General features: G+C 44.9%; 1 protein-coding gene across 1 annotated transcript in view; it reads left to right on the forward strand.

The window, feature by feature from the left end:
* Positions 1-4,724: 4,724 nt before the first annotated feature.
* The window catches only part of MEIS1 (Meis homeobox 1), a 198,184-nt gene continuing 177,153 nt past the window's right edge, over positions 4,725-25,755 (forward strand). Inside the window, exons 1-2 of the mRNA XM_080587075.1 lie at positions 4,725-4,885; positions 5,148-5,322. The gene's annotated coding sequence lies outside the window, so the exon portion shown is untranslated. The remainder of the gene's footprint in view (positions 4,886-5,147; positions 5,323-25,755) is intronic.

Below are 25,755 nucleotides of genomic sequence, written 5' to 3' on the forward strand. Positions count from 1 at the left end.
CCTGCCATCTCTCCCGTCCCGCCTGGCAGTGGAAAAAGGGCAGATCTGCCCCAAAACGCCCGCATCTCCACCTCGCCGCAGCCCCATCGCTAGCGGGATGCCCGTGGGAAGCTCAAAGCCCAGGGCAGCCAGCCAGCAGGTCTCGGTCTGCTGCTGACATTGCTGGGGACCGTAGGCTTGTCCTGTGGCTTCCCTAACTCTGTTCTCCTGGCCAGTGAAATCTGAGAGAGATGGGAGCCGCTGAGGGCCAGAGCTCGTTTGTTTGTCCACATCCTGTAGTAGCAGGTGGCATCGTCGCATGGACACGCAGATAAATTCCCGCAGCTCGAGGCGTGTCCTTAGCTAGGAGTGTAACCCCATCACGTATCCTCCTGCCCTGCTATCTTTCGCGTTGTTTTCTGGAGCCTGTCCATCTCGGTGTTGGCGGAAAATGGGATTCACATATTTTTGCTGCAATTGGAAAACAAAAAGCAGAAGGAGCTGGGAGAGACAGCAGCAGAGAGCACTGAGGAAACTTCCCTGGCTGCAGTGTTAACAGCCAGTGCCAGAACTGAGGGAGGAGTAATAAGGTCATATATTCTGTGATGACAAGTGGGAGAGCTTCTACTTGAACTACCAGGACTCAGCTCAGGCAAGTCCTGCCACCAGCCCAGCCCCGGCTCTGACAGACCGGCCTCAAAGGTAACTTTTCAGGAAAGCCCAGTTCCCGAAGAAGCATAGGAGAAAACGAGGTGGAAAGGCAAACAAAGCACTGAACTCTTACTAGACTCCCCGACAGCAGTTAGCTGCTCTCCTCATCCTCCACCAGCTCCAGCCGTGTGATGGGGAGAGCCCACAGCCCTGCACTTTGTGCTGGTTTGGCTCAGCCCCAGGCGATCCTTTATCAGACTTCCCTGATATCTAAGTGCTAGGCATTAAAATGAAAGCTTAGTCTTAGTTTACTGTTGCATGAGGTGGTATTATTGAGGTTATTTGTCTCTGGGAAGATCTGTATTGGCCCTTGTCAGTCCACGTTGAAGATATTTATCTTTCTACTAGTCCAGGTGATTGATTGTGTCCAGTCGATACTGTCCTATGCCGATGTCTTGTTCTGTCTTGTGTTTTTTTTTTTAATCTCACTGTAGAGTTGGAACCACTTAAATATTTTATTGCAGAAAATGCAGGCTCAGCATGTAAATTTAGCAGCTGAACTATATTTATATCCATGCAAATACACATACTTTTACAGACACGGGGCTTTTATTTTATCTAAACCGATTTAATACTAAGTGTTGGGATTGTTGTCGAATTGTTAACGGTATCTGTGAGCATCGCTTTATATCGGGACTTAAACAAGTCTCCTGTAAAGCAGTACTGTGGTTTCTTTCAGTTGGAAAGATCAGAGACTGCAATAAAAGGAGCCTGGAGAAATGGATGACCCTAACAGGAAAGAGATCCCCAGGAACATCTTGAGCGAATTCATCGCTGTATGTTGACATCCACTGGAGGGATGGTCTCAGAAAGCCTCCTTTCATCGTCTATATAGCAGTTCTAGGCAAAGGCCCCCGAAAGTGATGTTGCTTAGGTTAACCAGAAGCTTTGTCTTTCTGATGGATTTAAGAATTTAGGTCACTGTCAACAGTCACTGCGGGGAAGACAGCGGAGGTTCAGGATATTTGTAAAGCACCGCGCTTCATCTAGAGCTTTCCCCGCTCGTGGCTGAGCTTGGGTAATTGAGTTTATGAGGACCCATCATCTGTTTCAGTCCAAAGTCAGCTGGGTTAATTTAAGGCAGGGCTGACTAGCTGGCAGGGGAGAGCACTTTCAACCTACCCCAGCCATTACTGCGGCAGGCTGGCCTACTGCCAGCACGGAGCCTACAAGGAGTTGGAGTATATTTAGCTCCGGCTTATTCTCTGCCCCCTCAACTCGCGTGCTGACCCATGCCAGCTGCGACTCGAGTCTTCCTGGCCCCCCGGCGACACCCTCTGACCTTGTTTAGACCCATGCCGCTGGCTAGTGAGTTCCTTATCTTCCCCTGTTAAACTCTGGCTGTGCATCGGGCTGGCTCCGAGACCTTAGGCGAGCCATCCAGCTCCTCGACCTTTGTTTGCATCCCTGTGAAATAAAGGGTACCTCCACGAGTCCCCCAGCGTCGCTGCGAGGCCTTTGTGCACAGCCCTGGTTTCTCACAGAGGGCTCTGTAGGAAATTGCAGTGTTACAACGAGCGCAGTCCTACTCTGAAATCTTTATGCTGAGCATTAAAGTGCCCAGATTTGGACGTTTTACCTGTTCTGAAGGGTGGGGAGGAGCAGATTTCACCCACTTGTGGCATGGTCTCACTTCACCTGCATTTTGAAATACTGCCGTAGTTTTTTAATAACTGTTTAGCAACAATTGTTCTAAAATGTGCCCAGGATAGAGCTGGAAGAGACTGTAAATATTTCCTGTAGCATATAACATGTATTTGTAATGTTATTAAGACAAGTCAGCGAGGGACCATGTGTTATTACTCCAAGACGGGACACGGCCCTGCTGTTACTACAAAAAAACTTAGCCCTTAGAGTATTTAGGGAGAAGTACTCCAGACTCTAGTTTCCCCTAGCAAACACACCCTTTTGTAAGCGTGGAAGCTTCCTCCTCATCCATTCCAACTTTGACTTCAGTTTGTTGTCGCCCAGAAATGTCAGGCAGCTTTATAGGATTTCCAGTTACAAACGATACAAGTTTTAGCACATCTCACAGGCAAGGGAAGATGATGTAGTTTATGATCTGATAAAAGTAAACCTGAGGGAGCTGTTCCTAAAAGTGCCACACAGGGTCAAGGATGAGATCACATCTAAGAAGGCAGCAGTAGTATCAAATACCTTTTGTAAAACAATGACATCAAGGGGTTTTGAAAGCTGGCCCCAATTCAGGAGCCCTGATTGGCTCCCAGTGATGTCAACCATGTGCCTATAATGCCCAGTAAATGTCTCATTCTTCTTCCTTTTTAGGAATAATTGCCCCTTAATAACAGCAACAAGTGACTTTAGGGTGCTCCGGGCGCACTCCAAGCTAACGGTAATATGCTTTGAACAGCCAGAGTTGATAGGACCGAGGAGTAAGACCTGGGAGTTTTTGTCAGGCAAATTTTGCCCCTTTGGCACCTTTCTCACCTCATCACCATACACACACGCACGCACCTTTGGGGTTTGGGGTCTTAACCTGCCTTTCCTGGGGTTACCAGAAGCCTCAGTTTCCAATGCAGTCTCATGTATTGGTGGTTAATGAGGAAAGAGCATTTCAGTACCGGAGAAAGTTCCTTCCTCGTAGCTCCTGGCAATGTATACAGCAGTGTGACGCCCGGCTTCTGCTGCTCCCCTCTCAAACACAAGCCCACGGGCAATGGCCGTGGTCCACTGCGTTGACACAGCCAGCTGAGGGAGCAGATTTTCCATCCCTATCATAGTCCTTTTTGGAGGATGGGGAGGAGAGCTCGCGCTTTCGCTGCTGGAGGAAATTCTCCACGGAAGGGTTTCTCTGCATGTTGGACATGAAAATAGAGTTTGGAAAATCCTGGCTTTTACCTAAGCTTGCCACCAATGCTTTGTGCGGCTTCAAGACAGAGACATTCTCTGTGTGCTGCAGCACGTTGTCTTCCTGGTGTAAATATATCCTGAGGTACTTGATGTGTTAGCCCAGGCAACGCACTGCGCTAAAATGATTGTGCTAACCCAATTCCCTGCTTTACTTATACCTTCCTTTTTACCTTCTGTACCCACTAAAGGCAATGGGAAACTGTGGCAATGGCAGGTAGGAAACCTATTTCATTCCTGGACATAAGGTAATTGGGTATTACAGTGGTGATGATGAATACCAAATAACCTTAATATGAAGAGCTCCACCAGGGGTATTGCTAGACAAGGATAACTGTGGTATTACACCTGACTCTTGTATAATCAGGAACATGGAGGGCTGAGGTTTTCATAGACGTGCCCCACACATTCATAAATAACACGCACAAGCTCCCTGTTGCCTTGTATGCTGATGTACCCTTGTATTACAGCTTTTGTTTGCAGTAAAAGCCCATTCTTCTAATAAAACGGCTTTGTGAAATAGAAAATTTCAATTATTTGGGATTTGATTCACTACCCGAGCAAAGAATGACATTATCAAGGTGAATTCAGCAAGAGGGGGTTAAAAGGCTCTTAGAAAAACTAAGGGATGGCTAACAGCACATGCAAAGAGTAGTCCAGAGGCCAGGAGACATCTTTTTTCACTGTGTAATCTGCATGTGGCATAATCTGACCCTTTTGCAAGTATATTAAATAAATTCTTGTACAACCTGCACAGAGGTTGTACAGACAGAGAAAGAGCACCTCAGAGAAGAGAGGGAAGGATATTTAAGGGACACGGTTGAAAAAAACCACAACAGACTGATTGTAAACTTATATCTTATTTAAATATGTATTACTAATATATGACTGTGGCTCTCTTGCTCCACAATTGGTATTTTTGCAGGACTTGTGTGTTCGGGATATGAAATTACCCTAATTGACACCATCTTGGGCCCTAATCTAGGGGTGTTAGTTGAACAAGGCACCTGGGTGGGGGCAGTTGCTCCATGCAGACCCATCTGAAGCTGGTTGCAATCGGGGAGCCTTCAACGTGTACCCGGGCATCCGTCCCACCTCGCAGCTATCTCAAATCTGCACTGAAATACCCCACCTGCTGCTGCCCTGCTAGTCTGCCAAGTTTCTGAGCTAACGTTCCTCACCTGGTGCGCACAGGAAAGAGACCACAACCTTCCAGAAAGCTTTTCTAGAGGGTTACGTGAGTGCTGTGTCCTTCCTGGTGATCTGGTGCGTTCCTCTCTGCTGGTGCTGGAAGTTGTGCCCAGCTGGCTGCTGCGTCCCGCTGCTGGTAATCCCTCTCGCTGACCCTGGGCTCGGGTTTGTTTGCTAAGCTGGGATCTGTAAGGCTGCAGTCTAACAATTCCACCACTTGTTCTAAATTAGTGGAGGGTGAGAATTAACAGATGGTGTCATTATCAAAAGCTGTTCGAGTGTTGAAACAACATAAATCCCACAAATACAGAAAAACAAATACAAACTGCAGTAATTTTTCCAATATCTGTTGAATAATAATCACACTTTGCATTTATACGCTGCTTTTTGCTCTGCAGCTTTTGAAGTGCTTCCAGATCATACCTAAAGCTCAACCCAGCGTCAAGCACTGTGTTACATACTCTCCTGAAGTCTGAGGTGTGGTCCGGAGCACAAAGGCTTACATTGGGGAGCTGCAGGGGGACCCTGGCTTCTGCTCCTGGCTCCGCTGCTGCTTCAGCTGAATGCTCTTGGGTAAGTGACTTCATTTCTCCAGCCAGGAGGTTCTAAACGGGCATGGTAATATTTTGTTTCCTTGCGAAGCACTTTGTTTTCATCAGAGAAGTGCTATGTTATGAGGTATGGATGTTGTTATTGTCGCTGTTACTCTTGAAGAGCACATATTGCAGACGCTATGTGTGAAATACCTGCTCTAGGCTTTCAAGGGGCTGAGGCCATCAGGGTTCTAGCCGGTGCCTTTCTAAAAGCTTGATGTTTTTGAACTGTCCTGGGGTATGTGCCATAAAGTGAAGATGTTTATATCATTGTTAGTCATAAAGATTTCTCAGGACTTTTGTGTCCTTTGCTTTCTGTTTGTTACACCTTCATAGTGTACCAGCGTGTTTCTTTTTCTCTTCCCTGTGCTTGTGCAGGTGCAACCTAGTGGTCATGCAGTTAATTTTACTAAATAATTTTAGCGAGGAAGTGGTATAATGAATAAACTTGGGCTCGCTTTCTCGCACCCCCTGCTCCAGGATTTCCTAATGATATGTTCCTTCCTTGCTTCAGGATCGCAAGAAGCAGATGTGAGGTATTAAGCTTTGCGTAATGGCTGTAATGGAGCAAGCCAATAAGATCAGTGTATGGTTGTTGTGTTTCGGTTGCTCGTTTCAGGAAAAAAAATGTTTATGATATAGATACTATTTGTTTTGGTTGGCCCAAAGGGTCTGGTTGGCCTCTTGTGATAAATGTCTTGGAGAAGTGGGTTTTCATAATAAATATTGGGTGAAGGGGAGGGGGGCGTGGATTTCAGGAGTGGAGACTCTCAGGTTAATTGTGGGCAGTTCTAGCCCCCCAAAAACCAAAGTTTGTGTATTTGTATATGTGTATAAGTTTCCTTATGCTCATTCACACAAGTGTAGCACTGGAGGGGCCCGTTTGCTTGGTTTGTGTTGGTGAAGCGAGTGGGGATTTGTTCTCTGTTCCTCTGTGCAAAACTCACAGTATGGCTCGTATCTGCGTGGTCTAAAATCTTACACCCCAAATCTTGACAAAACTTTTTAAGTATAAGCCAGGTGTCCTATAAACTGCATTCCAGTTGCACCTCATGCTGACTTAGGTCTTCCCCTGCCAGAGGATGGGGCAGGGGGCAGCAGGACGCTGTCAGCCAGGGGCATGGGGTTGCCCCCAGTGGGCATTGCTGCACCAAACCCCATAGCGACTTCGTCCAGGACTCAAAATTTGGTTGTCTCCCTTTATACGCCAGAACGTTAGGAGCGATGCTTATTTACTCCTTCGGTATTGGCCAGATGAAAAGAAGAAAGAAGAGGCTCCTTGAGGCTTTTCTAGCTTTGACACCATTTGAGGCTTTATAAATGTGGGTTTCAGCTGCGCTTGATGCAAGTTACTGAAAACTGGCAAACCAGCCCGTAAGCCAGCACAACACAACCACAAGTTTGGCAACAAGCGACTGCTGCCAGATGCCTTTGCTGTTCCTTTAGCTTTCTATGGATTCAAGGCACTTCACTCTTTTTTGTTGTTGGAAATACTTTCAAAGTAGAACACAGTGTTTTGGGTTGTCTAGCCAAAGTTTAGCTGTCCTTTTGCATCTTTGCCAAACTTCCTGTTTTCAGCAAAAACAATTTATTATCTTACTGGTTCTTTAGACCTGAAAGGATTTGCAAGCACAAATAAACTTCTGTTTTTTTTTTTTTCTTCATGGCCTTTCAAAGAATAAACTCGCTTGCTTCCTCTCAATTATGTGGTCTATACTAGCAAAGAGAAGTATTTAACCTTTGGACTTCTAGCAAGAATCAGAAAACATTTTAATTATGCAAAACTTCTGTACTCTGAACTTTTAAAGAAGGGATAAATATTTTTTGCATTTGCTAGGAATATTTTTTTTCAGGTGGTTGGGCAATGGTATCAACCTGCCACGTGCACATTAAGGGAGCTTGGAGTGAGTTAAAACTTGAAATCTTTTAAGAGATGTTTTTAAAGATTTTATTAATTGACAAAGAGTGAGTGATATATTCTGCTCAGGAACATTTTGTTCCTAGAGAATTATTATTGACAATCCCTGGCCACGTTGTCACAAAATGGAAAATCTATGACAAGCCTGCAGAAGCCTTCCCATTTAACGCTGCCACCAAATCAGATCTGTAAGTAAGAAACGAGGCAGGGAAGATGTGTGTTGGCTCTGTGGAGGGAAAGCAACGCATGGCTGCAAAGCCCTGCTTCAAAGGGATTGTCCAATTGTAGGAGAATCTTCTCTCTAAAAAATGAAACATATTTAAGCTATCAAGAATAAAAATAAAAAAAGGGGGGAAAATCCTTGTCATTCTTACCCACTGGCACTTTAGGGTGAGGAGAGAGCTTACCAAAAGTGTGTCTGTAAAACGGACTTCAGCAGGAGTACGTTTTCAGGGCAGGCAGTAGTGACTCGGTGTTAGACAGCTCTTTCTGCGTGTGCTTTCAGAAATTATTACATGTTACCTGCAACTGTTCGGAAGATGTTGAAGTCTATTTTTTCTGTACTGTACTTCAAAGGATTTGCAAATTCTTTGAAGGTGACTTAACATCTATTAAATGATTCTGAAAGGGGGGGAGGGGGAATCTAAAGCCTTCCAAAAAAAAGTTTAAAGGATATGTTTAATATTAGTGTTGGAAATGCGCTATAAATCCTCCAAGTTTATGTGTATCAATGTCTTTGAGATGGCATTTATCATAGCGAGGGGAGAAGGAACAACTTGAGGAGGAATGAATCTTTAGCGGTTTAATGCGTTCCTCTCTGTGTTGTGGGGGGGGGGAACGTTTCAGCAGAACCCCCCAGCTACCAAAAAATCCTTTAACAGTTGTAACGTCCTGACAAGCGTTATGTTGGCAGGACCCTGCTGTCGTTTTCCTAAGGAAAAATGTACTTTTAGCCATTTTTTATCAGTCTGTCTGTACTCTCAGCAAAGTAATAGAAAGGCCTGCCTTCTCACACGTCAAGCAATATTTTTCAAAGCCTGAGTAACAGAAGTAAAAATTCTGCTGCTTTTTTCGGAGCCAGCTCTTAGGAGAGTTTCTGTGATGGGCCCATCCATTAAGAAGGGTACCAAAATCTAAGATGTGCCAGGCAGCAAGATGCAGGTGAGACTTAGTGGCTGAGAAAGCATTTCTTTCCAGTGGCTTTCAGCTTCTAGCTACTTGACAAAATTCCTTGGGTTTGGGTTTTTCAAGATCTCTGTGTTTATCCTTCCAGAGTGCGAGTGTTTAAAGAGATCTAGGAAATAATTTTTGATACCACCAGCTTCAAAGAAATCAACTGTATTTAGTATCCTCGGCTCTTGGCTTAATTTGCTAAATCATGCTGCTTCTGAAATGTACTGCAAAGTTATTGTTCTCCGGGGGAATAATTACCATTCCTCTTGCTAGTATGGGGTGTGTGCGCGCATGTGTTTGTCAGCAGAGGAATTCAACCAGATGAATTTAAAGGAAGCCTTTTTTTTTTTCAGTAACACTGAGTCAATATCTGAAAAAGAAAGGGATGCTTATCTATTGATTCTTGGAAAGACAGGACTGTGTCTTACTGACAGGAAACGCTCCTTCGGTATGGTTTTCCTGGAAGCGAAATTAGTTTGTCCTGTAAGGGTGTGTGGATGAAATCAGGCTGGTGAATCTGGGCATCCGGTGGGTTTTCATCTTGCCGTAAGGTAGCGATGGGATTTTGGCTTTCGGGGCTCTCAGCTGGCGGTGCTCGTCGAGAGAGGCAGTGGTGTTCAACATCTGGCAGGGCTGAGCCTGTAGAAAAAGCCCTTGATTCTGGACGCCCTAACCTAAACCATTCCCCGAAAGAAGGAATTTAATTAATGTGCAAGGGTTTTGTCAGAGGGAAATCAGTGGTGGGGAAGTTCTCCTGGCAGGAGAAGTGCCCGGCCTGAGACTGTGTGCGCTTCACAGGGAGGGATTTGGGCAAGATGCTGGAACAGAAGGGCACCCCAGCACCCCCTGAGCCTCAGCACAGGGTTGGGTGCTTAGCACAGAGCCCCAAACCCTCCTGGGGGTGGTTCTCAGGTGGCTACAACTGACAGAAGCTGCAGTTTCTGATGCTTATGATAAATAGGTGAGCTGTGCAGGCTGTGGTGTTTGGTGCTGCCTTTGGGATGCAGCACAGCCCTCGGATGTGTGCCACCTGCCCCGTGATCCCCTGGGGAAGGTGAGGAGCAGGGCGATGCGATGCTGCCAGGAGCTTGGAGGCTGGCCTGGCTCTTGGCTCCAGACAGAAGTTTTGGACATGCTCAGCTGATGGTCTGTTTGGCTCTTTCAACGCCTATCCAGCATTCCCAGTGAATCCGAGGGAATGCCTGTAAAAGTTCCTACATCTGTTTCCTTCCTGAAGCTCTGTAGGCAGCTTGTTGCTCTTTGCTTACGGCCTGTCAAGGGAGCAGGGAGAGAATACTGTATTTATTTATATTTATTCAATGCTTCTGGAACCTATCCTGGGCTTAAAGCACCTCACAAATGTTTAAAACAAGCCATTAGCTAACACTGGATGCAACAGCTTCACGTTTCGGTTCATTCCTTTTCCTGGAACCAAGCATTAATTGAAGACCTTTCGCACAACACAGCAAAGCACCTTGCCGTGCCCACAGGAACCTGCGCCTCCTCAAAACTGCTCCAGCCCAGGGTTGCTGGAAGTGACCTCGCAAGGGGCCACAGACCCAGCTGGGAGAAAAAAACATGTACCTTGTACAACACAAGCTCTGCGAAATTAGGACTGGACTTGCATTTCACAGTCAGGAATCTTCAGAAGATGATGTTTTCAGGTGCGGGTGTCTCTGCTCGAGTTTAATCCCCTTGGTGAAGTGCTTCCACGCCAGGTTATCGGCTCCAGGCTGCAGGATTTCAGCCAAAGCAATTCCACAAAATAGGCTGGTGGATTGGGGCTGGGGAAGAGGCTGGAACAACAGTGTTTTGCAAGAGTAAAATAATAATAAGGAAACTTCTAAAAAGGAAAAAAAAAAATAATTCTGGTGATCTTTTCTTTCAAACTGCATGGCACGCCCTTGCTTTGGAGCAGAGGCATGAAAGCTGGCAACGAAGTGGCCTTTGTTTCAAGGATATGCCTTTTGCAGTTTCTGTCAAAATCCACCCAAATTTGGCAAAGCTGTTGGGCTTTTAACAAACTTAGTTCATGCATATTCAGCAGGAAGGAGTTGGATTTGAGCAGTGCGTAAGGCTCTCTGCCCAAAGAGCCTCCGAGCCTGCCTCCTCCCCAGGGAAGGAGCACCACTGCCCGCATCTTTGCGGCTTGTAGAGGGTGGTGCAGGCTGCTGCTAGGAAGCCCACACCTCTGGGTTAGCCCTCAACGCTGCTGGGGGAAAGTCAAAAATAAAAAAAAAAAATCTGGTTTGGATGTAGATGAGAATAGCTGGGCAGGCACCCTGAGACCGGGAGCCTGGGGTTTGGTGGGAAGGTGGAGAGAGGGAGCCCTGGGGAGGGCTTGGCAAGGCGCTGGGGCCTTGGACTCTGTCTGGAAAGTCTGGGAATGAGGTCGGGGATGAGGCTGGAGCCTGGAGGGCCCTGGTTGTGGCTTGAGGAATGAGGCCTGGGGAGGAGGAGGAGAGAGACAAGAGTTGGGTCCAAGTGGATGGAGCTGGAGAGGGTCTATCTTCTGACTGTTTGTTCTTGCTATGAATTTAATCTGTGCTAATCCCAGGTTAAACCTGTTTATTTAAAACAAAAACAAACAAAAAAATACCAAGTGCCAGAATGAAGGTTGCCTTAAAAGCTCAACTATTGCTGCCTTTTATCATGTCCTTCTTCCCATGTCAACACATGTTCTGCATGAACTGGGATTTACGATGTTTGGCCAGGCTCTCAGCTGAGGAGAACTGTTACAACTCTCTAGGTAATTCTGGACTGATTTTTACAGACAGCTTGGTCCTATATGCATCTTCCCACCTCTGTTACTTCCTAATGTGGCTCGTAACTCTGAAGGGAATAAAGATGTGGTCTGCTACACTCAGACCTGCAGGGAGACCGAGGCTACTTATTAGTAGCCAAGAAGATCATTTCTGTCTTCCTCTGTAAATTATCTTCATTATATTCTGTTTTAAAATGCATCACTTGAAAGTCTAAAATATTTGACAGTTTGTAAATGTATTCAAACTACTGCAGCATTTAGGAATGGTCAAATATTTAGCTATATGTTATGTAGTGTCACATATATTTAATATATGTGCAAAAATGTCACCAGATAGAATAGTTATGTGGAAAATATTATAATAAATGTAAAAAATTGTCGTCATCTACTGATGAAAATGACCCTAATTTATTTGGACCACTGACATGCGTATATATCTTTGCTCTCACTCTTTATTCTGTAATTCTAATAAATAACTTTAGTTTTATATTTGTTTCCGTCATGTGCAATACCATGGGATGAGGTGGAACTTGAAATGCAAAAAGTATTAAGCAGAAGTTATTAGGTGCCTTTTATTTTTCAAGTGCAGTGAAGTTTGAATGAGTTGTATGAACATTCTTGTGTTTAAATGCCCTGGGACATCTTGGTATTGATAGGGGATTTTTTATCAGTTTCTTTGTGTATTTGCTGCTTTTCCCTGGTTTTTGCTTGTTTGTGTTTTTTTTTTTTTTTTAGCATAAACTTGGAAGATATTTTACCTGGGACTTCCCACGAAATCTTAGAAGTTGGTAATGTCAAACCAGCTGGTTTGATTAAGTGTTTGGAGGTTCCTTTTCCACTCTGTAACAGTTATTTTTTGAAGTCAATAGGGTTGTGTTAACATAAAACCGTAAAACAGGTTGGCAGTATGACTTAGCTAATATACTGAAAGAGGGGGAATAGATTTATTATTTTTTTTCCTCATGGGTTTCTCTAGTCTGTGCATGACTCCAGAATGGTGTGGTGTTGTCTTAGGGATGCGATCCGGCAAACATCCAAATATTCTTGCAGCTGCTGCAGAGCTCACGTGGGAGATTAGTGAACTGTTCCTTCCAGGCCTTGGGACTTAAAATATCAGATACCCGCAAATCTTCCTGAATGGGAGGGCATTAATAGTAAAGTAAGTTTTTTATTTTGGTTTGGTAATTTCAGTGCTCTGATCATTTCTCAGCCCACCAGATTTAACCATCGTAGTAATGCGCTCCAAGATGTTCTGCACCAAATATTAATATCAGCGTTATTACAGCATCAGCATTTCTCCAGCGTTAGCAGATATATTGTTTTCATTATATAAATCTAGTCCTCACACTCTCTGCTCTCCAGTTTAATTAATCCACTGTCACCCGGCCATTGCCAAGAAACCTGTAGCTATTTATAGAACGGCATCGTGTTTTCATACACAAAAGATAAATATGACTCGGAATGTTACAAACTGTGCTGCGAGCAGGATTAAAAAATGAAAAATTAATTTAACTCAATATTAGAAGTTATAGGCTGCCTTCAATGCTTTTTGTCATATGGAAATGTTAGCTGTCTTTAAGGAGAGAGCAGATGAGCTTAACCTTGGAGCTTCTTAACCTTCAGGACTCTGTCACGGTGTACAGAGGGGCCGCATCCCAGTGAGCTGGGACAGCACGAAGGTTGGCCATTGCTTCATGGTAGGTGCCTCTCAAATAGCACCACAGCATGCTGCTGCTCCTGTTGCATGTGCTTCTGCAAAATGTAGCACCAGACAGAGGGAGCAGGGCAAAGATAACTTCTTGTCCTCTTCTGTGCAGCAAGAACGTGAGTTGTAGATGTCAGGTGCTCAGACTTCTCTGTAAAGGCATTTTTTTAGGGATTTTTTTTTTTTTTGCTATCCACTTAGCAGGATGATAAGTTTTCACCAGTGAGCAGACAGTATTTTCTAAGACCTGCCATACAGTGACAGGGCAAATAATCTCACGGCTCCAAATCCACTCAGAAGGTGCCCACAGATTCCTGATTCTGGGTGTCCTGAGCCACAGCTGTTTGCATCGGCTCTGTGCTTTATAAATGGCTCAATATTGGAAGAGTAGCTTCAAGCAAAAGTGAGAGTTTAACCTCAAAAGATCAGGCAGAAACAGCTGACAAGTTATAAGCTTGGAAACTTGTACTTCTGCCAGAACAGTAACTTTCTCTGGTGGTATCACTTTGGGCTGTCAGTTTGCAGGCTAAAGGCACCTGGAACTGGCCAGAGCTCGAGTTGGAGGTGTTGTCAGTCCCTCCTTGCCTCCCCAGGTCCCTGCGATGCTCTAGGAAAGTGAGTAAATCCATCTTCAGAGGTAGCATTTCTGCAGATAGGGTCAGGTGTGCTGGGGGTAAAGGCTGCCGGCAGGAGCAGTGATGCAGGCAAGGATGCTCAAAGACTGAGAACTGTCTGCTCTGGATAAGAAGGTGAGGCATGGAGAAAGTGGTGGACAGAAAGGGGGAAGGGGTGAAATAGCCAGACCCCCTGGGGAAGGCAGAGGTGAAGAGGGAGAAGACCTGTCCTACCTATAAAGTGACTGGTTTTCCCCTCCAAACTTTGCTCCATGAATTTTCAAGTTCCTGTTAGAAATTGTTTGTGTGTTTGGCTCCCACGGTACCATGCTCTGCTGCTTCGTTATGAGGGATCCTAGCACAGGAGCTTCCTCTTGTTTGTAACCTGCTGCCTGGATGCTGTATATCCCTAATGGGTACCCAGCAAGCAGCAGTGAAGGATTGATCTTTACATCCTTCCTCTGTGCTGCTTCTGGTTTTGCAGGCTTCTACCAGTAATGTCCCCTGGGTTCTCTTTACTCCATACCGAAGGACACTTACCTGTACGGGCTTGTCTTGGAAGTCATGCCATGTATCCTTCATGGCCCTCCCCTCTTCCAGTTCTCAGCTTTTTTGAGATGCAGTGACCAGAATGATGTCCTACTTGATTCAGGCTACAGGTTTAGGTAATGATCTGTTTTTCCTTTCATCCTGTCCCTTTCCTAAAAACACCTAACCCTTGTTTTCCCTTTTAACTTCCACTGAGCTCCCCTGTCCATGAACTGTCTACTCAGACCCCCCAGCCCTCTATTCCGTGTAGTTATAGCTAACTTAAAGCCTATCCTCGTGTATTTACGGCTCTGGTTATTTTTCCCCTGTGCATTACTTTGTGTTTATTGACACTGAATTTCATTTGTCATTTTATCACTGAGCTGCTCAGTGCAGAGGGTCCTTTCAGAGCTCTTTGTGGTTACCTTCAGTCTGGCTGTTGATATGAAATTATTGGAGTAGTGAAACTATTTATCACCTTTCCCAGGCCATTAATGAATATATTAAACAGCAGTGATGATTGGAGACTTCTTTTGAAACTTCCAGTATGAGAAACGACCATTTGTGCTGGTTTGTTTCTAGTCCTCTATACAATTATTAAAACCTCTTGTTGTACAACAGTCTAGCTCCTGTAAAAACTTTAGTTGGGAGACTTTGCTGAGAACTTCTGGCAAACCCAAGTGCCCTGTATTGCCTGTATCACTCCTATCCATGCTGCCTCCTTCAGAGTGCTCTAACAGATTTGTGAGGCATGACATTCCTCTAGGAAACTTACGTTGACTCTTCCACAGCCTATTGTGCTTATCCTCCTCTTGAACAGTTTTCTTTATTCTAGCTTCTACAGCTCTGGTCCAGAAATTACTTACTGCTCGGTGTTTCCCACAAGCTTTTTTCCCTAGGATCCATGCTGCATTTGCCATCTGCAATGTCTCTGGCACCAGGCGGTAGGGTTGCAGTCCCAGGGAGTGGTTGTTTCATAGCCCAGTGTTTGGGTTTCTTTGGAGCTCTTCAGGGAGGCAGAAATGAGGCGTGATGTGGTCACTTGGCTACTGTGCCTTTAAGAGTCAAGGAATCTGGAGGAAATCGGTGGCTTTTGTGCAGATGAGAAAGTGTTGGACTTGGTTTGTCCTGTAATCTTACTCTACAGTGGCCAGAGGGACTTTTAAAACAAGATGAATTTTTGCTCAATATGCTAGTATATTGCAAAAATCTTTGCAATGTTGATTTAAAACAACTGGGTGCGTATTTGCATATGCAAAATAAAAAAGTCAATTGCATGCCTAATAACAAATACGCATTTGTTATTTGTATTAACAACCATACGTATACAAATAGTAATCCTATTGAAGAAAGTGCTTGTGGCACGCACTCTTCATTTTTCTATGTATAATGCCCCAGCTGTTTTACTATTCCACACTTTTCTTCAAAATACCAAAAGTGGGAGAGCCATGTTTCTACATAAGAGGCTGAAAATATTTTGATTTAACTCAGAGGCATTCAGGAGCAAGCAAATGCCGTCAAGTGTCTTCAGCCAGTAGATTTCAATTTGTATTTAATACTTGCATAACTTAAACATTAGCCAGGAGAATTTTTAAGCTTTTTTTCTTTTAATTTGGCTTGAAAAAGTAAAAAAGACTCCTCCTGGACTGAGATCTTGTATCTCAAGTTTCAGACCGAAGTAAACTTTTACAGCCGAGTTGTAAAATAGCAGTTTATGAGACAAACTCTGCCAAAACTTTAACTATAACTGTGCCAATGTGCCATTATAATAATCCAACAATAATCATGGTCCATTATATTAAATCACTCGCACAGACAAAGGCTGCTAACCTTTCCAAGTGGGAAAAAATGTTCCTTTCAAATCGGGGATAAATTCCAACTGAGAAGACCAAATGCTCCAGCCTTTAAGTAGTGAATACATTTACTTCTCCCCAGGGCTCAAATAACCCAACATTTGGTAAATGTTTAACAAGGAGGAATTCTCCCTCCCATTTGCCCTTTTCTCATATACACTAGATTAACAAATTTAGTTTAACAAGAAGATCTGTGTTACCCCCTGGTATCCCTCAATTAGATCCTTCCTCCTATTATTGCCGTATCATCCCAGTCCATTTGCTTGATAAGAGGGCCCGAGGTAATTAGCCGGGGTGCCTAAACAGTGGCTTCCACCAGCCCTACCTCTGACACAGAAAAGTCTCCCACACATGAGAAGAGGTGGAGTTTGGTGTCTTTCTGCTGCTCTTTTGCATGCCTTCTTTTTAAGGGGTTCTCCTTTTTTGCAGGGTTTTACAGAGCAGATTAAGCGAGCGTGGTGTGCAGCTCTTGACTCTGGCTATGCCTCCCTGCAGCACGTCGGGAGCTAAATCAAAGCCTCTGCAGGAATTCACAAATCCAGCTTAGAAATCTCATATTCCTTCCTGGATAAATGAAGGCTGCTGAGGACAGGATCACCGCAGGCACTCTGACACGTCCCTGTAGTGCTGGGACACCATGTCTGTGAAACTGTTCATTCCTTGCTTAGGTTTTTTAATTGTCATTATTCATATTACTTTTAATTATATTACTTTTCATTTTCAGCTGGTTTCACTGCATTTGGGCGTCTCTTTGCTATTCTGTGCTGTACCTAGGGAGCTGGCTGGCTGAACAACCTGTCTGGGTTCACGCTGGTGAGCAGGCTTCAGATTTGGTGCAACCTTTCCTGCTCTTTCAGATTTCCCCTTCAGTTTGTGAAATCAGTGTGGTTGTGCTGTAAAAGGATTTGGGGCTTCTCCTGTTTTCCCTGGGAACGTGTTAGAAACCCCATGGTGTGATGGTTGGTGTCTGCAAGGGCTCCGAGGAGAGCAGACCTGGAATGAGGGGAAATTCTGTCCCAGTGAGCTGGAGTGCACCAAGCTGCCGTGTTTAATTCCAGAACCAGAGCTTTTACCTATGCTTAATGCTCACGGGGCAGTGGTGACAGCTGGCAAAAGTCTTAAATGCTTTTAACAGCGGTGGGTATCCCTGATGAGCAAAGCACCTTCCCATGCCTTACTCAGAGGCAGGTCCTTACCTCTGCTATTGAAACGTGGACGGAGGATTCTCCCGCAGGCTTTGGTGTGTGGTGCTCAGCGGGCACTTCGTTTCTCCAGGAGCTGGGGAATTTCGTCACCTCACCCGCTCCAAGGGCTCCACACCTGATAGTGCTCAGGGACTGAAATATCCTTGTCAAAAGAGCCCTCGGGTCAGCTCAGGGTGGTGGTGATGACAAGGAGCATGGCACTCTGCTTTACTGCAGGACAAGCCTGCTGCATAGCAGCCCATGGGGTTGGAGGGTCCCTGAGCGCGGTGCTGTCGTTGTTTTGGGGGGTTTCTCCCTGGTGTCTGGCCGGCTGGCCTTCGGGAGGCATTTCTTTTGGGCTTCGCTCTTGTCATTTATGTCTCTGCCGCCTCCAAATTAGATAACAGGGTCAGACTTCGATCTGATGGTGGACGTGGTAACTTGGCTGCTCGTGTGGTATGTGTCACTGGGGGCTCAATGCTGAGCTGTTGTAGCAGACCGGGCTGTGCCATCAGCTCTAGAGGAGAGGTCTCCTATCCCAGGAGAGCTCGGCAGCGGTGTTCTTTGACTTCCCTTTAGAGAGTGGTTTGGGGTTTACCCCCAGCAAAGCAAGAACCCCACCTGTGTCTACGTCTCATCATTTTGGCTGGGACTGATGAAGTGCTGGGTGTGGGGAGACTCCCCAGTGGAAGGGTTTTCCCTGTGAGTTCTGCAAGTACACACACTTCTAAGGAGTGTGTGTATGAAAGTGTCTCAAAGGCGTGTTGCGTTTGTAGCTAGCTCCTTTAATTGTCGGCAAAGGAATAAATTCGTACTCTTTTGTGTTTTTTGTGAATCAAATGAAGTGAGGTAATACAGACAAGGTGCAAGAAGGCACCAGAGGACTCATTTGGATAAATAGCACTCTTCATTCTCAAGTTATTCACACGGTTCTTCTGCTGTACTGAGACATGAGAAAGCAAAACCATTCAAGTGCTTCGGTAACACCAAGAAAACGGATTCAGTGGCAGGGCTGTGTAATAGGACTGTGTCACGAGATAATCACACCTCGCTGCTACACATTCGGCAGCAGGGACGTGCCTTTGTCATAAAGGTGCAATTACCAATGCCTCGGTGATTTGATCAAAAGATAAATACCCAGATGAGCGGAGCAAAGAGCCACTATTTCCCTCGGCTCTGTAACTGTCTCCTTGTGTATACATGTGTAACGTCTGCCACTTTCTTCTACTGTCTTCTCAAGGGGGGGGGGGGGGGGGGGGAGTATTTCTAAAAGCCTGGGGAAAATAAATCTTACAAAAGACACGTGCATTCACTTAAGGAATTACAAAAATTTAAAAACGTTGTGCTTGCTTGGCAGATCACTTTTATTCTGGGGGGCTGATACAGAAAAATGAAGTCAGATCCCCTTATCTCCATTCTAAAGGTGTGGGCATTGGGCATTTCAAGACCCTAAAGAGGCTTTTTTTTTTTTTTTTGAGACCTGCTTTGCCAGTAGCCTGCCTGCTCAGCACCTTTCCTATCTGGGATTTGATTGGAATGCTCTTTTAATCTAGGTTCAAGCAGCACTTGATTCTGCAAAATGCTGGAAATGATCTGCACGTACTCATACTCTCGTAAGGTCAGTGAGTGATGGAGATACTCGGGACCTCGGAAAATGGTTTTCATTTGACTAGTAGGATTTTTAGTCTGCTTGCCTCCCTGGGTCAGCCACAGCAGGTTGGCTGGGGTATCGATTGTTCCCCGGGAGCACTGGGTGTATTTATCTCGGGGGACTTGCCAGAGCACTTCCCAATGTGGGTAGAAGACATGATGCAAGGTTTGGGGACCAGGACTCCAACAACATGAGCACTGGCAGGAAGAAAGGGGCTTCTGACACCCCAGAGCTGGTGGCAGCTCAGAAATCTGATGGAGAATGGCGGGGCAGAGAGCAGCCTCACCACAAGGACAACTTTTGGTTGGTCTTGTGCTGCCTATAGAAGTTGCTATGGTTTGTGGTCGTCCAGAGAGATTAGCAGAAAGTCTTCTGTTTCTGCTCAGAGGTTGCCTATAAAACTGGGTTTTGTCTGAGCAAGTGGTGTGAAGAATCTATAGGGAAATGCAGACTTTCCACTCTCTACGTGTCCCATATAGAATGGCAGATTTCCAGTGTCATTTGTAAATGATCCTTTCCTTGACGTGCAACGAGATGCCAGAGAACTCGGCACAAGCTTTTGCATCGCACTGAGGGTCATAAAAACATCAAAAATTCCTTTTTTGGTTGCAAAAAAAGCTGTCTAGCTTGGTGGGTAAGACTGTTCCATCTCTGCTTGTTTTTACTGAATCTGTTTTTAGGTATAGCTTCAAAAATATCTTCCTCTAACTACTTCCAAAAGGTCAGCTCTTCTTCATCGGCGTTACACAAAATGCTGCAGGGGGCGGGGAAGAATTAGCGATGAGTTGTCCTTTGTGTTTCCCATAGCAAATGTTTTCAGACCCAACCACTCTCCCTCCTGCTTGCTAGCAGCATCACATTGTCCTGAAACCTCGTAGACCTGCCTGGCTCCTTGTCGGTCGTCCTGAGCCGTGGGACACGGGGAGAGCCTGGGAACGTGGGGTGGAGCTGCCTTTGGTGCTGCGCTGCTCCGACCGCTTTGCACAGCTCTATTTTTGGCTCCTCACTTGCTCAAATGAAACTATCTGATTAAGTAACACATAGGAAATAGATTTCGATCCAAGTCTGAATCATCGAGTTATTCATTTAAAATAATAATAAAATAAAACAAATCTGTGGTGCTTGCTCCTTTCTGTGTTGGTTTGCCCCCGAAGGGACACTCAGGAAGTTCATCCGAATTAGGTGCGAATTTCCAGAGTACGAGCTGTGTAGACACCCCTGTGCAGAATGAAAGCTGTCTGAATTGTGCTGGGCTCTGAAAACAGATTTAGTTCACCCTAGCTCTTGGTGTTTCCTTACTGAGTTACGATTAGCTAATTAGCTGACTTAACTAATCCCACTTTAAATCTAATTTGGATTACCATCCTGGGCTGTCTCCAGAGAGACAGAAATGCTTAGTTCTCTTGGTAGCTTATGCCAGCAGGTTCTGGGAAGCCACTGCATGTAAAAAAGTTTCTGTAACACCCCTTATTGTGATCCTAGATACCAGGATGGGGAACAAAGAACTTGTGACTACATCTAACCTAGGCTTGTCACACATTCAGTCCATGAAGCTACCTTCTGAAGTCATTCTTGGAGCCAGGACTTGGATTTTGGGTACATCTGACCTTTTGCTTGAGCAATCAGGGCTCTCATTTCAAATCAGGTCACGAGGTGTAGGTAAGGTCTCAAGTTTCTTCTTAAATTGCCAGACTTAAGTGCTGAATGCACAACTAAATTCTCTGACATTTCTGAAAATTCACGTGGTCAAATGTTGGATATAACATCAGTGAAGATGTTAGATCTCTTCCTAGAGTAGGGAAGGAAGAAGTCCTAGACAGAATAGATGCTCATGACTTATGTAGGGTCTGATGAATCGTAGCTTTTGAAGCAATTCCTGAACCATTAACTTTTTTTGAGAGTCCACTGGGAATGGACTGGAAAGGGGTAAATGGTATGCGTGTACTTTAAGTGGGGAAAGGAAAAGAGATTAAACCAGATGAGACTCCTATGAGTGCAAAACTAGCTGGTTAATTGTATCCAGAGTGTGGTTATCAGCGTTCCCCTATCCAATTGGAAGGATGTGATGTGTAATATTCCACAGCTATCTGTCCTGCTTCCAGCTCTGTTCAGTGTTCTCATTAATGACTTGCACAGTGCAGTAGAGAGCATGCTTATTAAATTTGCAGACAACATGAAGCTGGAAGGGACTGCAAATATACTGGGGGACGGGACTAGGAATTTAGAAAGGCATATACAGATTGAGGAACGGATCCGAAAAAAACCACCCAAACCCAGCTTAGTTCAACTGGGATAAAGACAGGAGACTAACCTCAGAAGTGCTCAACTCCAGGAGTATCAGAAGTATAACTACTGGGCAGGTAACAACACTTTGGAAAAGGGTTGGTGAATTAGAGCCGATCACAAGCTGAATGCAAATAAAGCAAACAAAAGGTCATGGCACTGTAAATAAAGGCAGCCCTTGTACTAGGAATTGGTTACGGATCTGCCTCTCGAGACACCATATGTGCTACTCAGCACTGATAAGGTCTCAACTAGTTTTTCTCCTGTTCTTCAAAGAACTTGAGTCAGCTGGAAAAAGTTCAGAGGATAACACTAAGAATAATCAAGTCTGTAAAGCACAGCTTGAACAAAATAAAGTTCTCTAAACTTTGAAGAGACACTATCTGCAACTGCACATAGATATTTTCCAGTATACTAGAGGCTTTTGAGAAAATTATTTGAATTACCTGTGTTGCAAGTTTGTGTCAGGGCCAAACCCACAGCAGGAAAGTTCCAGATTAGATGCTAGGAAAAGGTTTCCAGGAACACTGGTATCAATGGACGAGTGCAGCAGTTGCTGAGGTAGGTCTTTATACTACTGTTTATAATCTTCACAATGAATTGCTTTCAGTTTTAATATTCAGAGACTCCTGATGAGTGGATAGGATCAGGGCACTTTGAGAGCAGCTCAGGCTTGCACACGGATGCTGAGCACCCTTTAAAATCCTGTTGGTACATGAGAAGTCCATACAAAACTTGTAAATGTGACGTGACCTGTGCCCTTCTGGAAGAGCAGCTGGAAACCCCTGTGGTACTCCGATAGCTCCAGGCACCCGAATTAGCCATTCCTCCAGGTGAGTGTGAACAGCCCTCCTGGTGCACAGCCTGATCCTCCAGCCACTGCGGAAAGCAGCCAGGACAGCAGGACGGACATCAGCTTTGTCGGTAGCTGCTACACTCCTTTTATTCTAGAAGCTGGTATAAACCACAATCGAATCAAGCTGAGAGGACTCTGATTCCTGTTGTAAATTATGCTTGGGACAAGTAACAACGGTATTGTTTAGCTCTTGACAAAACCTAAACCTGCTTTCCAGACGCGGCACTGTTTTCTGTGAAGCTGTGTTGCCAATTACATTATTAAGTTGCAGAGAGGACTTTGGACTAGAACATGGCAATATTTTCTCCTGTCAAAAACCTCTTTTTTTAATTTTGTTGCAAATCTATGTTGAATTTGGTAAACAGTTTCAGTCCGAAAGCTTTATTTTGATATCTGTTGTGTGAAGTATTCTCAGTTTCCAGGATGGATTGGTGAAGAAGCCACCCCAATTCAGGACTGAGTCTTCCTCGTGCTGGGTGCTTCAGGGTCTCTTCTGGAGGTCATACAGCCCTAGGTAAAATGGTGCTTATCATCAAAAAGCTGGAAACATAGATCTTCATGCTGTGTATTCATGCTGATATTCCAGGAGGAATTCATTTGTGTGGCATTTGCGGTATAATTTTTTCAATTTGGGGGGTGGGAGGGGAGTAATGATTTAAGATAGTTTTGACTGCTGTGTTTAAATACATCTCTAGCCCTATTTCAGACCCTCTCGTTCTCTTATTTCTTCCCTTTTCCTGCTGTCACCTCTGTAAAACTCAAAGGCTGCCTAGGCTAGGCAGATGGGTTGTGGGACCCCGCAGTTAGCTTTTTCTCCTCTGACGTGAGGCACCCTTACAGGTAGATCAGCTCCATCAGTGCACATCCAAGAAATGCAACTTAGTGGGAGGGGGAGATGGTTCACAGCTGTTGTAAGGAAAATAGTAAGTTGTTTTCCTTCATTTAACATCTCAAAAGCTAGTAAAAATAGCCCCAACTTTCACCATCCTTGGAAATATTCTGTTTTCTTTACAAATTCAAGTGTTGTCTTGGCTTTTGGGTCCTAAGGGTCTAAAGGTCTACTGCTTGGGACAGCCTTTAAGATCAGAGTGTTTTTCTGCATTTTTAAAGTAGTGAAAGAGTTTGGAGCAGTCATGATTCATCATGAACGCACATGTCTGCGTGTGTCTACGTAATCATAGGGATTTCTTTTATATAGTTCTTCAAAGTTCTGCGTGAGATCTGAGCTCCATGGATTTGGGCCCAATAAATGCATGTAATTCAATATGCAAAGAAAGGAGAGCAACATTTATTTTTAGATGGGGATCTGAATCGTATAGAATTGAGCCAGTCCAAAAATAATACACAAACTGTGGCAGAACATGGATTGAGGTCTGAACTTTGATGTGTCGCTCAGCTCTCTAATTACGAGGCTGCTGCTAACTCTCCACATTATTGTTACACTGCTTGTACCTTCAGCTGTTTTGCTATTAAACCCGACCTTTCTTTGCTCTGCTGGAGCACAAGTTTAAAAAGCAAAGGATGTTTTAACACCACAGGCAGGAAGATGTGACCAAATGGATCCAAGCTTGCAGCCTACCCGCACCTCTGTGCTGGATCTCGCGCCTGGGCCTGAGGTGCTTGCTGTGATGCTGCCCCAGCTTGGGACCCTCGTCTCGGGGTGCTGAGGTCAGCTGTGCTCACACAAGTGCCATTGTGGGAAGCAGGAGCTGCAGCTGAGGTGGCCGTGATAGTGGCAACACTTCCGACATCCCTGGATGCCTCCTCTCCTCTTTCCCACTCATGCCACCCCCTGCTTGCTAAACCGCATGGGGCAGGTGAAAATTTCTGCTTGGCAATCATGTTTTATAACCTCCCCATCCTTTTAGTCACACAAACTCGTCCAAGGAGAAATATGCGCCCTCTCGGAGACGTAGGTGGGTGTGGAAGAGAGCGCCAAGTCAGGCCTTCCTTCAGGTTAAAAAACCAGCAAACTCGTTCTGTGACATTCTCCCACCCTCTGGTGACCTGCACAAGGCACAGGGAGTGTTATACCTATTAAAAAAAAAAAAACCACAACCAAAGCCAAAAAACATCTAAAACCACAATTGGGTGGGGTGGAGTAATGAGCAGGTGCATACCGAAGCAAAATCACCCTGGGTTGTGTTCCTGTCCTGTTTCATAAGCGTAAGCAGGTTTGGGCCTGGTCAGTGCTCAGATGGGAAACTTCCAAGCAAGTGAGGGTGGGAAAGGGTGATTCAGGAGCTGGTGGCTCTGTCCAAACAGCCCAGCAGTTGCTCTCGAGCTGCCCAACCGCCAGGGTTTGGCAGGGACTTGAAAGCCCGAGCATCTGCGCGCTGCCAGGCCAGCGCTGTCAGTCACCTGTCTGCAGGTTAGTGCTCGGGGGGGCTGGCCTGATCCCAGCGGGTGACTCACCTAAATAAAGAAATCATTGCTCTTTTAGTGCAATCGGATGTTCCTCCCTCCTTCCTCGGTCTCCCGCTTGGTGCTACGGAGAAGTGAGATGGCTCCGCACAGCCACGTGGTTTGGGGATGTTGAGATCATTGCCGAAATTTCATGTCCCTGGTGGAGAAAAGCCTGCCTAAATCTAGCAACCTTGAAAATTAAGAGCAACCCAATTTAACGTGTCTGGTGTTTTGTTTTAGGAACAGGATGAACTGAACAGATAGCCCGAAAAGCCCGAAAAACGTAGTGAGTAATGTGTCTAAACTCAAGGCTTTGGTATGCAGCCTAACCCAGCACAGCACCCAACCTGCCTGAGTAATCTGCTCTATGTCAGCACGACAAGGTTTGTTGGAAGTGATGATATCTTTTACTAGGCAAAGTAATTTAGTCGGCTATCTATTTGTAATGTTAGACAAGCTTTCAGGCACGTGAGCCCTTCCCCAGGTCACTTGGAGGCTTAAGAGAAGGCAGGCATCACCTTTGCTTCATGCTGACCTGCGGAAGTGACTGGGAGCTTAGGGCTTGCCTGCTCACTGTCCTTCCACCTACACCAACCTGTCTCATCTACCTTGCATCTAGAGTCTTTCTTATCCAAGTGAGAGTCTGATAATTTATTTCCTTTGGGATATTTTCCTGCATTAACAGCAAAAATTTCAAAACTTGCTGGGTTTGGGGGGGCTTGGGGTATGCAGCTTTGCTGGCCATTTGTTTTTTGGTGCAGTTATCTGGCATTGTCTTCAAATCAGAGCCTCTAGCGATGTCTGGATTTGAGAATCCCAAAAGGAGATGTCCAAAGTCAGTTACTGCTCTTGATTTTGGAAGTTAATTGTAATAAGATAAAGCACGATAAATTAGTTAAGCTGCTTTCCTTCTGTGCTGTTTCCCCTCAATAAAGAAGAGGAAGAAATGAAGTTATGTAGTTGCTTGCCTCTGTTGTGGGTTAGAAGTGATAATGTCAGACAGCTACCAAATGCTTTACAACAATAACAAAATCCAACAAGCAAGTAAAGGGACTGGAATACTCAAACTGGAGCTGAAAAAGAATAATGAAAAACACCCTCTCTCAAGAATAGCTTTGGTCCTCATTATAGATTAGTAGTTTTGTGAGATGATGTAGAAATGTTCCTTATTATCACAGCTTTATTGCCTACCTCTGTACATCTGTTCCAAAATTCATTTCAAAATGGCCAGACATTTCAATAATCTGGTGTGGCTTGGAATTTTCATATTGTTTCTGGTGCATTAAAATCTGGATGGAAAGCTGGTACTTTTAAATTTACAATTGCACAGACCGTACAACATCTGGGTAGCTTTGCTCTATTGCTTTCCCTGTTCCTTTAAATTTAGACTGAAGTTATCATGTGCATGAAAGGCTAAAGACCTTGTGTGTGGCAGGTGTTATTTCAAGCTGACAAAAATTCAGTAATATGTTCATTTT

Source organism: Anser brachyrhynchus (assembly GCF_964034855.1).
Source record: "Anser brachyrhynchus genome assembly, chromosome: 3".
Classification (NCBI taxonomy): Eukaryota; Metazoa; Chordata; class Aves; order Anseriformes; family Anatidae; genus Anser; species Anser brachyrhynchus.